The 15384-nt window shown below is 34.4% G+C and overlaps 1 protein-coding gene across 4 annotated transcripts in view; it reads right to left on the bottom strand.

The window, feature by feature from the left end:
* The window catches only part of Synd (protein kinase C and casein kinase substrate in neurons protein Synd), a 53468-nt gene extending 38368 nt beyond the window's left edge, over positions 1-15100 (bottom strand). For 2 of the 4 annotated variants that reach the window (XM_029322153.2, XM_029322156.2), the window contains exon 1: positions 14759-15100. The gene's annotated coding sequence lies outside the window, so the exon portion shown is untranslated. The remainder of the gene's footprint in view (positions 1-14758) is intronic. The other 2 variants (XM_029322155.2, XM_029322157.2) reach the window with 2 other exon arrangements.
* Positions 15101-15384: the final 284 nt, after the last annotated feature.

The following is a 15384-nucleotide window of genomic DNA, read 5'->3' as shown; positions in this document are numbered from 1 at the left end:
AGCGAGTCGCATGCAGAAGACAGAGAAAAAGAGAAAGAGGAAGAAGAAAAAAGAAAGAGAAAAACAGCGAATTGGACGAACCTTTTTCTACGAGCGCATAGAGAAATCATTCGCGGACGAAAGTTTCGCGATTTAAAGCGGGTCGCGGGACGAGTTCACTTTCGAGAGAGTCTACGGCAAAAACAGCGCGAGAGAGAACGCATGTACGATGCGTGCATATAACATCGCCCGATCGCTCGCTCGTCATTATGCATGCGACGTTCGTCAATATCTTTTCTGTCAGCGTTGGCAGTCATTCAATGACTCACAGACGCGTGTACCACGCCGCGCATTCTGACTTCGACGGTGAAACGATCGATTATCGGAGGCGTATACATGGGGGAATCATCTCGATTTTCCGATGCTTCAAAATAGAAAGATGTCTAAAACGATACTTTAATATTAAAAAGTATTGATATTCTTACCATAGACTATAGACATCATATTTTTTTATGTCAAACTTGTCTCCGTCTCTGTGCTATTGATATTATAATAGATATTAGAAAATTCGATGAGATAAGCAAAAAAACTTGTTTTATTGAATTTTTTCTCTTAGATTTATGATAAAAAAGTATACATGAAATTTTAGATTTGAGAAAACAATATGTATTAAAAACATGTGTTTAAAATACTTAATTTATACAATTAACGATTGTGCAGATTATAAAATTAAATTACCCAAAAATCATTAAAATTTCTGTCATGTAAGAAATATTTATGAAACATTTGGATTTTTTTTTTGACAAAAATAAGAATTACATAAAGATATTAAATAAAGATATCTATAAGTTAAGGGTTAGGGCATTGCCCGAGAAAAAGTATAAGCTTTCGCAAAAATAGATCATCTCATTGTAAACTCAAACGTCATAGACGTGATCAGAAAATCGATTGACCTATGCGCGCGTAATATTTATAGGAAGCAAGTTTCTTTACTTGACGTTTTATTTGCTGAACCATTTGATTGCTATTTTCCGATATATTATCGAAAAGACAGAAGATTGGGAACACAGCGTTCAAAAACATCTGTCTTTTTTATAGATTGCATTTTATTATATAAAACTGTTATTAAGAATAAAATAATGTCACTTGATATATTTAGTGCTTTCATGTATAAAAAATCCCTATTGAAATCGCGCAAATATTTTCTCAACAAGCAAGTTGCTAAGAAAATTGCATTCTGCTCCTTTTTCTAAAACTTTGTTAAGGGAAAATCGAATTTGAAATAAACTGTCAAAAAATCCAAAATAGAAAGAAAGTTTTGCGAATGTTGATACATTGTATATAAACAATTACTTTAAGACTTTAAGATTACATTATAGCTAGTAATGATTTTAATAAATGTCATCTCTTATGCAGTTCTTACATGTAACACAAAAACATGTAATAAAGTGTTTGTTACAACATACCAACGATACGGTGTATAAATATAAATTTATCACTTATCTAATCTCAATCATGAAAGTCATATATAATATGCTGGCGAAACTGGATTTTTTGTTTGTTTTTTTACATGTGCACACATATGAGAACATGTGTTTCCAGTTTTTATATAGAATATTTTATAGAGAATTTTTTATATAGAGTATTAATTTTAGTTATAGAATACTGTGTATTTTTTGTTGATTATAGATTCTTTGCAATTTATAGCTCAGTTTATACTATATATATAAACATCTGAAAATTAAATAAAAAATAAAAAATATAAAAATATACAGAATATATAAACAATTTGATCTTCTATTTAATTTTAAATCAAATTTGCTTTGACAAAATTGCGATTTAGGAATTTTATTAAATGTTAAAAAAAACTGAAGTACACATGTTATTTAAAATCAAATAAAAGTCCAAGTAAATTTTATTCAAACTCAAATAGAGAAGATAGCATTTTTTACATATTCTTATCTTTAATTTAATTTTCAGAGAAAAAAACTTAATTTTATATCACTTATATAATTATTTGGAGAAATTTTTTATTCCTATATAGAAACAGTTAATCAAAGAATTTATATTAAACAGAAAGTATACGCGAAAGATTGTATATCTATATCAAGAGGGACTTATAGGGTTTTATAGAGAAAGAAGTATATTCTCAAACAAAAACCAGAATAGGAGGAATTAAAGAGAGTGGGCCTCTCTGGGAGTGGTTGATTGTTACGTATTCACCTTGTGTCCTACAAAAGGCTAAAGCGCGATGCTTGATATCGATTTCTTTCTCAAGGTTGTCCCTTGAAATATCTTTTCCAGGTAGGAGTGCTCGCTTACATCCCGATAAGAGAACGCATTCCTAGACACCGTGCCGTGTCTGGATTTTAAAGATCTCGCTATTATCAGGTGAAAACTTTATATTTTGTGATATTCTCATACGCGATAAAATTTTCAACTGTTTCATTCTGGAACTGCCCAGATACTGAATTTAAAAATAATATCGATTTAATTTTTTGACTAATTGTATACAGCTTTTGCAAACTAGATTGCTTAGTGACAAAAATATAACAATTAAATAAAGTTATTAAATAAATCTATTAAGTCTTTGAATTAACATTAAATATACATTAAATTAATATAAAATTAATTTAAAAGTATAATGAGACGTAAAAATATTGGAAAATAATGTCGCTATCGTAACCTGATAAAAATCTCACAATTATGTTTCCGGTGGCGTCTTTGCTATAATCGTGTTGATCTGATAGATTTTCTTTTACACGGTAAAAGGTATGTTGCGATACTTCGTTGCCAAATGAGACGTTTCATTTCCTCAGTGTTTCTCAACTCTGAATGGTGAAAATCGTGTTCACGAAATACAAGTACTTTTAGGATGTGATATCGATCGTTGGAACCGCTATAGTGCCGTCAGAGGATATACCTCGTACTGATAATAATGAACGTATAATGGTTACAATCTAGGTCGTTTAAATCACGATAACATTATTCCTCGGCAAATGCCGGGCGAAACTGTACGAATGACGCAAAGGTCAATCGCACGTAACTGCGCACGAAAAGATTAAATCCAAGATCATTTTTTTTTCAGTCACAAAAATTCTATAAAAATTGTTAGAAGTACAACAGAGTTGTTCTGCGGTACATCTTTCGTAATAAATGTCGTTGAAGAATAACAAGGTCTTGGTTAAAAACATAAGTTGCGTCGCTCAATAAGAAGAATTGGATGTGGTAAAAAGTAATTGACAAATGTAGGTCGTCGAAGAAAAGATGTTTATCCTGTACGCATGTATATATCTATAAGATGCGTGAACAACTTAATCTTATATAGTGTTCGAATTATCGAGCACGCGTTCCCGATCACGCGTCAATTATCGTCACGGGAAGAAAATGAGATTAAATACATTCCTAAACATTTTGCAAAAAATTGCAATTACCCGTGAAAGGGCGGTCTCTACAAAGAAATAACAGCACGCAAAAACATTTTGCAATTCAATTTTCTCAGTAAAACAATTTGACATTTATACGCGAAAAAATCAATCTTTCATTAAATTATATACATTCTTTTAAGTTACAAAACAAATCATATTGTATTAAGAATTTTATTTTTTTTCTAGAAAACTTCATTTTCGATGTTTTCAGTGAGTTTCGCGTAAAAATTACACCCATATCATTCGATTTCGTGCTTTGCAAATCATTGACTCGTCGACAAATTCAAAGATGAACGAACGTACGTTCGAGGAAGGTCACGCACAGAAATGAAACGGCAATTAATTAAGTTTTGCGAAGAGGGAAAACGTGACTAGCAAGCTGCGAGGAATTTGGGACAAGTTCAATGGGAGCGTCTAAGTGAATTATATAGGAAAGGTGCCGAAGGCGTTCAAAGGTCGAAGGTGATTGTGAGAGAACTCGTTAAAAATTATGAAAACTTTATCATCGTAAAATTTTCCTAGTTGTGTTATTTTACGATAAAGATTGAATAAGTATAATTTTATCGTCGCATATAATCTATTATCTACCATATCGTGCGATAATGATTTTATTTTTTCCAAGATTGAAAAAAAATTGTCTCTTCATTGCGCAAAAGAAACTATTCTTTGTACGACTGGAACGATGAGATTTAAAATGTCAAGCAATTAAGAAAAACGACTTTTTGTTTCACTAATAATAGAAATGCTAACAGATATAAAATAAAAACAGATTCTTATTTGATTTCTGTTTCAATTAAAAAAAATTCTTTATCTACTTAAGTAATATTCGATGTAAGATCATTATTCGAAAATTCAGAAGTATTTCGTGTATAAAATTGCTAATAATGAATGTGTTATGTTTCTGTTACAGCATTTACTTTTGTTATACTTTTATTTGTTTATCTTTTGTTCCGACTTTTATCAATTTATTCAAAGTATATGTAACTTTTCTATACCACAAAACTTGATGAAATATTATTTAAAGAGATCGTTTAAAGAGATTTATGTAACTGTAGGCAGACACTCGAATAAAAGACCACAAATTGGGAGGGTTTTTATGAAACCAATGCTCACTTCGATCGAGCATCTTCTTTCTCTTACGGTACCTTCTCTCCTTTTAACCGCGAGACATGCTCCCATTCATTTCAGACTAGTTGCGCTTCGTTGCACTCGATGGATCTTCCATCTACTTCTGCATACAGTTACATATTATATACTTGACGATGCATTCCCTTCAGGATTTCCGCCTCAAGGTTTGATGAAAATTACATAATTGGTATCATGCATATTATGCATTACTATCTCTCGATAAAATAAGCCGTAATGATAAAACTCGGGAATCTACAGCAATTACAAGACGAATTCGCACACATTATTAATCCGTAACAGAATTAATTGTCTAAAATGTTTTCTTAACTGTTTATTCAAGCCATGATTATGAGAAGTATCGCAATTTAATTGGAGTAGTTGAGCATCAAATAAGTTTCTAATTTGCAAAGCAAAGGAGAACTAGCATTGTCAGAGGAAGGACTTTCTCTGCGATTATAAGAGAGTAAATCTTGAGGAATAAAATTATAATTGACGGCATCTCGCAAAGATCGTGACGTTTATGATACACTTTTAAGGAAATAAAGATGTCTTAAAAACAAATTTCTTATTTCCTTTTTTTTTTCAAGTTTAATGTTCATATAAATAATCATATTAATTATATCATTTTTCTCTATTTTCACGTAAAGTAATCATCCCAAATTATCAAAAATGTTTAAGTTAGCCAATTCTCTGATTAAATAAATAAAAATTGAATGGCTCAAATAAATGCACTTTAAAAAGAAAATCTTAGAAAATCTTAGAGATAGATATTATAAATATTTTCTTATTTGCGAATAATAATCGCAGAGAAATGCACTTGAACATTATCGTAATTTCATTGATCCTATCTGGAGATACAAAGGTCTGGGGCTTTCGCCCCATACTTTCGTATCATAGTCTTGGAAGAGAAGCCAGGATGCGCGATGCACGGCGCGGCGGCGGCACGCAAAAGCGGAAATGACGAATAGCATTTGTGCGTCACGTCCGAAGGTTGCGACGTAAAAGTGTGAGCCAAGGAATCCTTTCACTCGGCCTGCACGATGTAACTTCTTATGTTCGTTACGGCGGTGGTTTCGCGTTAACACGTGCCACCGTCTTATTTTTTTGTATGCCGAGAATCTCGCGTCATGTGCACTTCTTCCCGATGATTTTCTCTGAACCATATTTGGAATAACTAACTTCTTCGACATCGTTACGAGCGATAAGGATCAATGACCATTTATCGCAACCAGATTAAATCGCGAGTGTTATCGTTAACGCGTGTTTATGATAATTGTTGCCCCTCAAAGATGTTATTCCGTATTGAATGTTGGTTTCATAATTGGGAGCAATGATTATTCTCTTATACGTGATAAGAAAATAATCAATGTATCGTATGTCGCTTAAAGTGGGCAATTGTGGAACTTAATTTCTTAAGCAATCTAATAGAAATCTTTCTTACGTGTTGTAATTTTTTAATAGCGATCATTTTATATATCATTTTTTTTAAACTTAAAATATTCCATAATTTTTTAAATTATCAAAATTTTTTAAATAAAAGTGATTAACAACCGACTTTAAGATATCTTTAAGATATAGATTAAAATTGATTGCGCAGTTTTTTTTTAAATCATTTGTAATTGTTTGTAGTGATTTTCGTTTTGTTTGTAGTTGCGCGGTTTAAAAATTACAATTGTTTAAAATAATTGTCAAAAGTGATATTTGTCAATTTTAAAGATTTTTTAAATTTGCTTTTTCCATCAATATAAACTTCGATTGCGATTGCTACTAGCAATTATAAACGAGTCTAAATCACTTAAAAAAAGCAGATTTGAAAAATCTTTAAGATTGACAAATTTTACTATTAACCATTTTTTAAACAATTATAATTACTAAATCGTGCATTTACAAACAAAACAAAAATCACTACAAACCATTCTAAAAAAGACTGCGCAATCGAATTTGAAATATTTTAAAGTGGCGTGCTAGTCATTTTAAGAATATTTCGCTTTAAGATCGATATCGATCTATCTCCGCTTAAAGAATTATTCAAACTTAGAAATGTCGCGGATTCAGCGTGTGAATCTGGCACCTAACTTTCAAAAAATTAATTTTTTAATACGGAAAATGATAGTATATCGTTTGCAGTCAATTAAAAAATTTTTTAAATTAAAAATATGAACAGCACTCGACTTTAAGATATCTCAAATCTGTTTGCGTTGTCTTTTGTAGAATGATTTGTAATTGTTTGTAGTAATTTTCGTTTCGTTTGTAATTGTACGGTTTATTAATTGCAATTGCTTAAATAAATTGTCGAAAGTGATTTTTGTCAACTTTAAAGATTTTTCAAATCTGTTTTTCCATCAATATAAATTTCGGTTGCAATTGTTACAAACAGCTACAAACGATTCTATAAATCATCTGGAAAAAACAGATTTGAAAAATCTTGAAGATTGACAAATTTCACTATTGACAATTTTTTAAAACAATTGTAATTTCTAAACCATGCAACTACAAAAGAAACGAAAATCACTATAAACAACTACAAACAATTCTAAAAAAAATTCGTAAGTAAATTTGAAATATCTTAAAATCGGATGCTAGTCATTTTAAAAAATTTTTGACATTTTCGTTACTTTATTGGCTAGAACTATGGTTTAATAAATTCTCAGGAACTCTAGAACTATTGTAAATAAAGTCAGAACTTTTAATTATTTCTGAATTTTCATAAAATAAGACGCCAACTTCAAACACATTAATTTACAGTATATATATATATATATAATTTGAAAATTATTTGATATTCTCGAAAAAGCATGCTATAATAAAATTAAATTTAAACTTCCGCGTTAAAATGTCACATTAATATGATATACGTCAGTTCATAATATATGATTTACTTCCAATATTGCTTCAGAAACTTTCTACTCATAAATTATAGTGGAGCATTTCAAGAATGTGCTATTAGATAAACAAAAATAACTACAGTCTCCATAACGCATTATGCATTAGGAAAATATATATGTATAGAAAGGGGGGGAGAGAGAGAGAGAGAGAGAGAGAGAGAGAGAGAGAGAGAGAGAGAGAGAGAGAAAAGAACATTAGGAAATATCTTGCAAGTGGAGATAAATGCAACAACGTTTAACAATTTAAGTAATTAATTAATAACGGTATATATTATTAAAGTTAGGCTTTCGATTTTTGTAATATGATTTACGTATGTAATAATGATTTCACAGATTCATATCATGTATTAAGATATTGGCGTACGTTTTAAAGAGTATAATGAATTAGCAGAAGCGACCGCGCGATAGAGAAAATCGAATACCTTACTATATATTGCTTGTCGTTCCATTCCATTCGGATAACCCACTTTCGACCATGGTTGCAGACTTCAAGGTATGCACAGAATCCCCCTCGAATGTTGTGTCATCGTAATTCTCTGGCTATCACGTTTTATACATATCTTTACGACATATTCCGCGTTAGAGATTATTGCATAACAATTACTCAAAATTAATTGAATCTTTATTTCTTGCATGAATAAAATAATAATTTTTTTATTATGTTTTAGTAATACTAAAAAATATATATTCTTTATTCGAAAAGTTTGGGGCTCTTTGTATTGTTTTGCACACGTGTATACATATATTTCGCCTACACGTTTACAAAGCATCGCCTACACGTTATTATATGTAAGTCAAAGCACATTAGCGATATTACCGCATTCCAATTTATCGAAGCGCCGCGATCACAAGTGCCCTGTAAGTTATTTATCGGGGACGTGACCGAGCACACATACACAGATAGTAGGCTGATGGATTCGCGCGTAGGTGCCTCCGGGTCCCGCCGTTTCGCACATCAATGACCGAAGAGAATGATAACGGCACCGTACGATGGTGGATGGGACGAGCGAAGAGAGCATAGAGGAACAGACTAAGGAACGGGGTGCCAGCCAAGGCATCGGAAAATTGCGGCACCGTTGGAGGCGGCAGTTAACCGGCGACGGCCATTCACTCTGGAGGCTGCATATAACCTCGTTACAGACTACCACACATCGTGTGTACCACCTATAAACTGTGCGGGCAAGCACACACATACACGTGAAACTTCCCAATTTATATATATTTGCATCCAAAAACAATTTACTTCTTCAAAAAATTGCGTCTGGGATCATTTAAGAACCTTCCTTTGAGCTGTTATATACAAGTCAATTTTTATTGTCTCGCGTGTGAAATTTAATATATTTATATATATATATTATATCACGTACGAAATTATACATGGAGAGAATTTTCTCTTAGAATTTACCTTGAAAATCATATGGTAATCGTGGGACGAATTTTATAAATTTCTCTGATTAATATTTACCACAATAAAAAATATGAATATGTACATAGTAAAATTAATCAAACATATTTTATATCTTATTGTGCTAAATATTAATCAGAGAAACTCTTATAAAATTCTTCCAATACCATATTGTCCCACGATTACCATGATTTTCAGGGTAAATTCTAAGAGAAAATTCTCTATGCGTGATCTCTATATGATATAAAATAAGAGCGATTTAAAGTCTCTTGAAATAATTTCGATTTCCGATGCACCTTCAAACTGTATATTGTTGTTCTTTTAATATATAATTAAACAATTTCAAGAGCCCAGCCGCTCGATGCACTCTCAATGTGATTACACAAATTATCTGGGTTATCGGGCTCGTTACCACCACCGCTATCTCTGGCATCATTATACGCGGCTTATCTGATTGTAAAGCGGCATAGCACACGGATAATTCACGCTTAGGGAAAGACGCGACGTGTCGACAATAAATCCTCATCGGTTTCATTGCGTAATACCCTAGTGGTTCTTCCGTCTCTCTTTGATGAAAGAAAAAATGGGTTGCCCGTAATTGTGTACGGGGTAGGAAGGAAGTTTTACGACGTTATAGTGCCGCCGTAACACGGTTATTTAATCAACGCGACTTCTCGAGTCGTAGAAGTGCTCGCTCTTTAATAGTTTTATTATGGGAGGTGTTAACTGGCGAACTGTTCCGCGTTCTTGACATTTCGCGTCCACATGTGCGCCGTCTTATTACGCGAGCGATTTAAAAAACAAGTGATATTCCGCTTTTTTCGCGGCGATATACATACATACGACGTGCCCGAAGGATATAAGTAGTCTCGATCTCCATCGGAATGATTTCTTAATCTTCTGCATCATCAGGAAATAATTATTTGCTCGTGTACGCAAGCTGTCGTGCGATTGCTTCCTGTCATTGCTCTCAAACGATTGAGATACAGCGTATATAGATATATTAATGTTATTTTCTTTTTTTTATTCCTCGTGAAAGGAGATTCCGAGTAATCTGCTACTGAAATGCGATTGAAGTCAACTGCCTTCATTAAACGTTAAATGCGTGAGAATGCAGGATGTATATTATGACGCCGGGTCGTTGGATACGCTAGAGATCGTCCGTTATAAATTACAACCCGATGAATTATGACAAGCGATACGGAAATGGTGGCAAACACGTGGATAAACGACGTTATTCGACGATGATTGTTCAACGCGCGAGGGAAATTTACGAGCAAATTTTTCCGTGTGATTTCACTTTGCGCGTCGCGTCGTGACTTTTGTGTTACAAAATTGAATGAATTTCAAGCACATGATCGATCATCGAGAAAATGGTGATCGAAGTGCAAGATCGAAAAGTAGCAAACAGCGGATGCAGTTTTCTGCCTTAAAATTTTTTGCGCCAATAAAATTTTCAAACAAACTAACAAGTGATATCAGAAATATTCAATAGCAAAAAGCTTAATCATTTTTTCAAACTTCAAATATTTTCTTTTACTAAATTTTTAATATTTTATAAATATTTTGAGGCAATTAAGTCTGTCCAAAATTACACATGCAATTGTCCGTTCAAATAACATAAATATGATACTAAATAAAATTTCGTTTATCTACTTTTATCACTTTCATTAGTTTCATTTAATTCGCATGATACAGTTCATGTTTAATCGCTTGTAATTTGTAACACAGAAGATTAATGTGACACTTTATCATCACACATATAATTGAATCGAGGTCTTAACTCGGAAAGAAGACAGATGGAAAGAAAACCGGAAAGAAAGAGATTCGCACATATTCAGAAGATTAGCTAAATACGTGAATTACGTGTAAAAAGATGGATTACGCAGTTCACACAGGTAGGTCGCGATGTTGTTTATGCCCAACACAGCCAGTCACACTCTATTCATTGTCGCGCTCCACATTGCCCACGCAACGTCCTTTCAGAGATTTAATGCGCGCGTTACGCGACGTAGGCAGGTGCAACGAGAGGAAGAGAGAGAGAGAGAGAGAGAGAGAGAGTAGGAAAATAATGCGAGAGATGCATGGCTGGCCCGAGAAGTAACGCGCGACTTCGCGTCAGCGGATTTATTCGCAACCGGCCGCGTGATTTTTCTTTCTTTCGATGCCCCTCGAAGATGAGATCCTGGTGAAACGCGCACGCGTTATTTCTCATTTCCGTTACGGTATATTTATAGGAAGCGTCTGTCGCGTAGGAATGCACGCATCGCTAAAAAAACTTTATAGCAGTCGATGCAACTGCCTACACAGCGTGTACTCGTAATGGCGAAAGTTATCTTTAACATGAATTCCAACGAGATACGGACGAATGTTCAAAGGGTAGAATGTTAAACGCGATGAAGAAATATTGATAGGACAAGTAATAAATTTTTAAACATCTATACACGGAGAGAATTTTTCGTTATTTTACCGCAAAATTCATTACAAATTTTATCATGTTTGGTAATAAATCGAAAATTATCACGCTGCATGTTAAAATTATCATGATTGATTAGCTGGATTAAAAATGTACTGTATTGTAGTAAAATTTATATAAATATTTTATATATTACTTTTTGTCATCTATTTCATTTAAAATACTTAAAAATTTATAGTTTTTAATATATTTAAAAAATATTGAAATATAATTTAGTAAAATTAATCAAACATATTTTATATCTTATAGTGGTAGATATTAATATTTTTTATTGTGATAAATATTAATCAGAGATACTCTTATAAAAATCTTCCAATACCATATTGTCCTATATGATTACTATGAATTTCAGGGTAAATTTTAAGAGAAAATTCTCTCTGTGTATCTAAATTGAATTAAAATTAATAATACTGAAGAATAAGAATACAGAATACATTAAAAAAATGATGATAAATATATCAATATTATAATATTTTCCAGAATTATCTCCCGCAAAAGCTTTAGGAATAATTAATTTTAAGTTTTTTCTTTAAAATATAGTGTATACCTATATATGTTTAGGTCGTGTTTGATGTTGCAATAATATAGGTTCACGTTGGCATAATATATTTATAAAATATTATACTATGTGATAGTCGGTGATAGCAGAGATTGTATTATCATATTAATTTTGAATTGTAAAGATTTTTCTTTTCCTTAAGCAATGATAAAGTTTTAGCAGAATCCTTACGATCGACTAGTCTACTCGCTTATCCTTGGCCTTAACCTTCCTCACTAAGTTTGCTGACGATATACCTTACAAAGCACCATGCAATTATGAAAAGCGTCAGTGATTACAGACCTTGACTCGTTCAACCAATGAAATAGCGTCATATTGTACGTCACCGCGACCTTTTTAATCCTGCATTTACGAGATGTACAAGTTTTCGTAATTACGTTCGGTATATCAATTTCTCATTGAAATTTTTTTGTCGTTAGAGGAAGATTAAACGTGTCTGTTACGCAACGCGACTCGACCGTGGCGTTTTTTTAGCGGGATAATATTGTTACAAAACCTACAAGAGAGGTAGCTAAATCATTTATACAAGCTAGAACACGTTATCACGATCACGTGGTTATATGCGATCTGCAATTCTATTATCAGTATATATTTGATAAAATCGTAACGAATGAGTTTATCGTAGCTGCTCTCGACTGATATGAGCATTTTTTATTGTGTCATGATTTCAGTGCTACAATAATTTATAGCATCGTAATGCGTTTACAAGCCTATTTCTTGTCTTTGCGCATTGTGTTGACTAATAAAGCCATTGATGTCAATCATCTTTAAGGTTTTAAATTGCAAAGAATATCTCGCAAAAAATAAACATCTTGTTTCAGATTATATTCTTTATGTTCGGGTTTAAAGAACACTTGATAATAAAAAGAATGAACAAGTTCTAATTTAATTAACGACCCAATAATAATATATGAAATAATATTTTCACGAGATTACGTTTTGTACTTTTCAATGTTATGTTTCTAGATTAGTTATATCAAATAAAATATCGATCGTATTTTCTATGCACAGCATTGAAATTTTTTGGTCATCGGGAAAGAATATAAAATATATCGTTAATTATCGCGGATTGAAAACAAATTGTCCTCATTAGGCATTTATCTCTGAAAATTTTGGAGTACAATATTGCACATATTTATGTAGTACACGATACGCGGTCGTGTGTCAACACTATAAGATTTGGAGTGAGCACATGTGGCGCTTAGATATCGCTCTCGTGGCGGAAGCGAAAATCCCAACACAGACGCAAACGCATTAGACTCACGCGGATGCTGACGAGAGGAATGCGATATATTCGCGGGCGGGAAAGCGACGAATGCGAGAGCGCGGAGAAACCTGGAGGTCGGCCAATTTGTACGACGTCCAAACGACTGTGTTGCGAGAGGACTTTGCTCCTTCAGGGAGTTCCATGACTTTACATCCGTTCCGCGCGCTTAACGACGAAACCGCATTACCGAATCGCGATGCGAAAACGTAAACCGAGTAGAGTAGAATTAATTAGTAGTTACGAGTCTTTTTCATTATGACACACTGGGGGCGTAACTTTCGGACTGGAATATCCGCGGGAAATTGATAAAACTTTTCGAGCAAACAATCATCCTCCGAATTACCTCGGCAATTTCAAATTCACACTTCTCTCGAATCTCTCGCATTTAGCGCCACATTTATCTCGTATATTTTTATCTGAATCTGAGAATCGAGCGGTCGCAATTAACGTTCAATGTGTGCGTCGCACGAACGAAGAGGCCTAAATTTTATTACCTGCCGTATAAATCCGTCCCCGGCGATATTTCTCACGATTAAAGCATAAACGAGATCGAGCGAAGAAGGTGGAGAACGCAGAGCATTGTTGAGTTATTAATGAGTTATCGTAATTAACGAGCGGGATGGGGCGATAAATTAACGCGCTCGATAAATCTCACGCGGATCTAGATACACTATATATTCGCATTTTATCGCGTATACTTTATTGCACCGTTGTCGATCCGAAGATACAAATGGGACGCAACAGATATAAACGCGATCTTCGATTCCATCGGAGGATTGCTGGCCGCGAGAAACTATTGACCTTCCACCGCGATGTTTTCCGCATTCCGCGACGCGTCCTTTCAGGGTCAGTAATCGCGACAAAACCTTCCCCGTCGACTCTATTCTAGGCCGGAGGGGTATCTGATTAAAAAAAAAAAAAAATTTTAAATGCAGAAAAAAAACTTTCTCTCTTGTGCAATAACGCATTACGTTTTCGACCTGGTTTCGCGACGAAAATAAATTGCGCACGCTGCGTATTCTTAGATATTGAAAAAGATTGATAACGCAAACGTAACATATCACACACAAATAGAAAGGTGTAACAGGCCGGTAACTGACCTCTAATCGCACTGCCTAAGGCAAATCTAAGTCCTTGAAAATGTCGTAAATAGGATCGAGAATGGACGCTAAGAACGGAATTTAATTACGACTTAATTGCCATATATAGGAAACAGTGTCGTGGGAACGTTCGATTGTTCTACGACTGTTCTATAAAATACGCGACAACTGCTGTTACGAAGATTGACATGTGCGCATGTTTACAAGGATATACAGCAATTAGTTGGCAAAATAATAAGGAAGTTATGCAGGAGTTTTAATTGATCATCGCGTTGTTATATTTATCGGCCAGAATCACGCTCGATTCACGGATCGGAGCGTCCTGTTTTCCTTCGAACCGTCTTTATTGCTCCTCGGCGCAGTCGAGGGGGACACATGAAAATATTTTGCTCGTGTGTCAAAGGCAAGGAAACTCGGCGAGGACGCCGGTTATCGTCGTGACTCGCCAGGAACGATCGTCCTGGAGGAACTCGATGAATCTCCCGAGGAGTGTCACTGTCTAAAGAGTATAATATTCTGCGTCACACTCACCGAAAGCAATTCCTTGGCGTTGCGGCGACCGAAGATACGGGCTGGCGATAATCCCTCGCGTGAATCCGGCGAGCTAACCCCAAGAAATCCGTATATCCACGTGTGTGCGTGTATGCGTGTACTCGCAGAGAGGAACGGCGATCAGACACCGACACACTGTTCAACACACTCGCGGACACGCGAGACGTCGCGCGACACGTATCGGCATGCGATTTTCACGGCGATGGAATTTTGTCACGTCCGTCGCGGCGTTTTCTCAACGAACGGTACCACAGACGCTCATATTGCTGCCTCCGCGGAGTGAATTACCATTCCAGCTTCTCTTCCCTCTCTGTCTCTGTCTGCGCGCTCGTAGCGCTCTGGGCGTGGCTTAAGCGACGTAGAGATCCGAAAGTTCACGAGCGACCGCGCGCAGCTTTTACCTGAAATTGCACGCGCGCATTATTTGAATTTGTTATTTAACCAGTTGACATTCTCATTTTTTTTTACAATTAAATACAGTAAATACACTTTTTGAATGTGTATGTGTATCATTTGGTAATACTTGTTTTGGAATTCAAATTTTATTGTAGTGTTTGTGTGTGTGTGTGTGTGTGAAATGGAATATTAAATGGAAGATGATATTA

Source organism: Nylanderia fulva, unplaced genomic scaffold (assembly GCF_048542155.1).
Source record: "Nylanderia fulva isolate GAGA-0341 unplaced genomic scaffold, ASM4854215v1 Scaffold29, whole genome shotgun sequence".
In the NCBI taxonomy this organism is placed as follows: Eukaryota; Metazoa; Arthropoda; class Insecta; order Hymenoptera; family Formicidae; genus Nylanderia; species Nylanderia fulva.
Note: the sequence above shows the minus strand (reverse complement) of the source record. Positions and strands in the feature narration are given on the sequence as shown.